At 35.8% G+C, this 5,000-nt stretch overlaps 1 protein-coding gene across 2 annotated transcripts in view; it reads left to right on the top strand.

The window, feature by feature from the left end:
- LOC137999533 (transmembrane protein 272-like) overlaps positions 1–2,596 on the top strand; it is a 14,686-nt gene extending 12,090 nt beyond the window's left edge. For both annotated transcript variants that reach the window (XM_068845319.1, XM_068845318.1), the window contains exon 4: positions 1–2,596. This exon is cut by the window's left edge and continues 891 nt beyond it. The gene's annotated coding sequence lies outside the window, so the exon portion shown is untranslated.
- Positions 2,597–5,000: the final 2,404 nt, after the last annotated feature.

Raw genomic sequence — 5,000 nt, 5'->3', positions numbered from 1 at the left:
GTAGGGGGTTGGGAACATTGCAGATGTTGGTGTGGAGACATATTTAATAGGATATGATAATTTTATTGCTATTTAACAGGCTTGTAATTTGTACCACAGGGGCAACAGAAATGTTAATAATTTTAGATATGTTTGTTGTGGGTTTTTGGGAAATAAGGGAAATTTTAGAGGAAAAATGAGTGTTGTAAGTTGTCTGAAAAAGGAAAGACTAATTCAGGGCCCTTTGAATCGTTAAATGATGATTAGCTTATTCTTATCTAGATCTTTTGACAACTTGGTGAGATAAGATCTTTTGAGTGCGTGTAGTCTTTAGAGGATTGGTGTCTGTGACATGAACGAAACTTTCTTTTTATTTTTCCCTCTACATAACGTTCCCTCTGGTTGTTGAAAATCCAGCCAATTTTCTCAACAGATGAGATCATCATACCTTGCCAAGTTGTTAATAAGAAAGACGCTTGGGTTCCGAATAATGAACTTTTATTAAATAATCGACTTTAATTAAGCGTCAAGTGTACCGGTATTTAGCACTGGGGCACTGGACACTGCACACTTAAGGGCCCACAGTGGGATTTTTTGCGCGTTGCTAAGGAAGTGTAATGTTACTTCCGGTAACTGACGTCATCATATCGAGATGACAAGAAAACCCACTCACAAGCAAAAGTCACCACACGAACTGTTGTTTGCATCGAAGGTTTTTCCTTGCCCTTCCTCTCGTTCATTCTCAGATTAACTGCGCGTGAGTAAACGAACTGACTTCCAGTTTTGAGAAAAAGCTAAATTTCCAGCGGCCTTTAAATTGAATTAATTTTTTTTTACATGGCACGTTTCACCCCATATACAGAATATAGCTAAGCATTGATTTTTTCAAATCATCTTTTTTGAAGAAGTTATGGGTATTTCAGTATCATTTATGTCTTTAAAAAGAACATTTTTCAAAATAAAAAGAAAACCATGCTTGGCTGGATGCAAAAACGAATACAAATTATCAAACCATCGATTAAATACCCAAATTGCGTAGCAATGAGACAAAGTTAAAGTTTTCTTTTATTGTTCACGTAACCATGGGCGTGGCATGATGACGTCATATTTAGGGGCATTGGCTTACCAAAGTTGGAAACTGACCAAACTAATGCAAATTCTCTCAAATTACTTAACCATTACATCCTTTGCAACGCACCCCAAAAAAACGTCAGTGGGCCCTTAAATCAAATCAAACCTCTTAGAGTAGAGTAGAGAACCTGAACAAACTCAACCCACATATGACGCCAAGTCTGGGAATTGAACCCAGGCCACATTGGTGGGATGCAAGTGCTGTCACCACTGTGCCAGCCTTGCTCCTCTAAAAAAACTATCTTCAGTCATGAACATGTTTGAAAGCAATTATTATTTAGAAATCTACCCTCATATCATTACACCTGTTTGGTCATAGTTAGTAGAGTACTAAGTATGGTTTGGTTGTACATTTTGTTTTCCCAGTTCAGATCATATGCCTATGAAGTAAAAACTATCTTTTGCTTATTTTAAAAGACCTTTCATATTGATGAAGAATGGTGTTTTCTATTTTGGAATACTTTCTCGTTCCAGAAATATTCAAGTTTTTGTAAAAAAAAATGATATCTCAAACTGCACAAATCACTGTAATAAATTCCAAAATTGAGAATATCTACGAAAATATTGGAGTAATGAGATTCAAACGTGGCACCAGTGATAAGAACACAAAGTGATACCCGTTAAGAGGTTGCCATGGCAACAGTCTCGTTTCCTGTCCCTCTCTGTAATGAAACAAATATTTCGGATTTTGAACAGATAAGTTGAGGCAGATGGTCGGACTTGAAATGCATGTGTCTGCCCATAATGCTTTACATCTCTGTATAAGCTTACTGAGAGTGAACAAGTCTTATCACGACAATAAAAAACAAAATCAATCCTGTGTTGAATTGACCCAGCAGGAAAAATGATTGCCATGGCAACAGCGTAGAGGGCATAAGTTTGTGCCTTACTTGATAAAAGTTTGAACACCATTCTTTATTATCTTGAAAGGTCTTTAAAATAAGCAAAAGATATTTTTCTACTATATAGGCACTTTAAAAGAGTACATGGAAACATTCATGTCGGCATACACTCTTTTTAATGAACAAGACAAAGGATCAAATCTCCTGAGTATTATCACATGATCTGTATTGGGAAAACAAAATTTACATGTCTATTCAAGTAAACAACTATTGTATGTGAGGGTAACTATGTCACAGAAATTCCTAAGAAAAGGAAACGCATATTTTGTCATAGTTCTGTTTCTTTCTCATTGTGTGCAGTATGCTTGTTAAAAAGGGACAAAACATTAAGATGTGCTATTTACACAATAAGAATGGCATACATATATCAAGTGGTTGTACATGCACATCAAGACTGTTATACATACATCAAAATTCGCCATATAAATATCGAAGCTCATATTTACATGTTAAACGATGCTACACTTACATCAAGATTATCTGATATAATTATTTACATGAAGATTCTTCAGCAATATGTACATCAAGTTTCCCAATAAATATACATCATGATTCGTGATACTTTCCATCAAGTTTTAACCACATCAAGATGCGTTATAACATACACAGCATGACTACTAACGCCCATGTCTTTATATACCTACATCGTTCGTGATATATGCATCGAGATTCGAGCACTTCTTACATGAGGACAAGAATACCGCTCGATTTAAAGAGTGAGGAGTCGTGTCTCTTCGTGTATGGGGTGGAAATATGGCGGGAATCCGGCAGGTCACAGGTAATTGTTTTACCAATACAGAAAGTATCCTAAACATTCATAACAGCTAACCTTAGGCCTAACTAGCCTAAAGAAAAGTTTTTAGGCCTAAGGTTAGCTTTTATGAATGTTTAGGATACTTTCTGTATTGGTAAAACGGTGACCTGTGTTTTGTACCTGCCGGGTTGATATTGAACAATCGAGGCCTCCTTTCTTATGCATCTTGATTATCATCAAGTCTTCTTAGGGGAAATCCCTGTCTGAATGGAAACATCAAGTAAATTAATGATCATAATCGAAATTTGTTTATTGTACATGGTCAAGTTTACGTAATAGTAATGTTTGAAATTTATTAAATAAACAAAGTTATGTTTTACCGTCTTTCCTTTCTTTTATTGTGTTCTATGTATGTCATTCTTATACTACTTCCTTTTACTAGCTATCACCACAGGCCTCCAAAATAAGAGATTATGAACGGGCTATGTTAGGTTATTTAAAACTCGAAAATGGTAATGTGGAATTACTTTATCCAATAAAATTATCGTTACATCACACACACGATGATTATCGAGCAATTTGTGAAAAGCCCTAGATCTGATTGACTGTTGAAGGCTTCCACTCCAGTATCATCGGTCCGCAGCGGAAATGCTGTGCAAACGTCAATCAACCAGTGGGCGGAAGTTCCGTCAAGGAACGTGGTGTGAGACGAATTAGAGTCTGATTACACAGAATACTTGACCAAACTGATAGACTGGAACTACAATCTTGGACAAAATAGAATGAAAAATTAGTAACCCCACTCCCCAAAATCAGTGATGAATCCGCGCGCAAGTTGAATCGCGCTATTTTTTTTATCATTGAAATTGGAGGGAGGGGTGGTCTTTATTTTCTATTGGAAATGTCCAAGATTTTAGCTGGCAATGGAGACTAAAGGGATTCGCTTTCTTTGTAAATATTCCTTCCTGTCGAAAGAGAGAAATGATCCTCGCGTCTCCTCGCGCTTATCGGGACAATTTTATGAAGGAGACTCGAAAGGGTTTTCAGCTGAGCGCGCGCGCGTAAGTCACACACGAAATTCTAAAAGCTGCTCGCGTCAGCTCACGATTCAAAATGGGTCGCCGGAAATAAACAAATACCGCTAATTTCGCTCACATTTCTTCTAATTCCTATATAAGTGGAATATAAATAGACATCTCCTATTCACGAAAATAATAATAATAATAATTTTTAATACTTCTTCTGCGTCCATTTCATAAAATGATCATGGGCGCATTACAATGAATAGAAATTAAAGATATTTACAACAATAATTATTAAAAAGTAGTAAATAATGCTAATTACAATAATGGTGATACTACAAATAAATTGACTTTAAAAATTTATCATTCAAAAAATTAATACAAAAATAATATTGTTCTAAAATTACAGTAAGTTCATTGAAAAGCAGATCTAAAAAGATGTGTCTTTAAACATCGTTTAAAACTCGAAATATTTGTGTTTTGACGCAGTTCTAGTGGCAGGGCATTCCAAAGTTGCGGTGCTGAAAACTACGAAAACTCTACACAAACGGTTAATGGTCACTTAAATCCGTTTGTGTTGGCCTTAGCTTCACTCGCGCGTGTACTCGAATGAACTGGTGACGCATACGTAAATGCTGATCTTGTAACCCCCTCATTTTTCCTGATTTTGCAACTTTACTCGTTTATATCTCTGCTTCCGGAAGGTAAATTTTTTTCTTTTTTTGCATGTTAGCTTACATTAACTTAAAAGGTTTGCCTTTCAAATTTAAAAAAATTCTGTCAGTGAAAAAAAATTTAGAGAGACATTTCAAAAAAATCAATTTTTCTGAAAAGCTGGCTTACAGACTTTGTTTCGAGCCTCCTTAAGCAATTGTCGCTTGTAGACAAATGAAAACTACATGTGGCTCAAACAGGATTCGAACCAATGACCTCTGCGATGCTGGTGCTTAAATTTTCCAGATAATAGCGAAGATGATTTCTCTCTTGCGTCTTAAGCCCGCAGCTCAAATATATACAATTCTTGTCCCATTTTCTCACTCTTGAAAGAAATAATGTCCCATTCTTTAGCACTTCATACATAACTCGCATCACTTGGTTCTATGATAATTCTATGAATTTTTTTTTGTGGGAATGCTAATCGAGTCTGATGGACTTGATATTAAGAGGCAACAAATGCTAGGGAAATTAAAATTTGAAACTATGAATGTTTCA

The sequence above is a fragment of the Montipora foliosa genome, chromosome 4 (genome assembly GCF_036669935.1).
Source record: "Montipora foliosa isolate CH-2021 chromosome 4, ASM3666993v2, whole genome shotgun sequence".
NCBI lineage: Eukaryota > Metazoa > Cnidaria > Anthozoa > Scleractinia > Acroporidae > Montipora > Montipora foliosa.
Note: the sequence above shows the minus strand (reverse complement) of the source record. Positions and strands in the feature narration are given on the sequence as shown.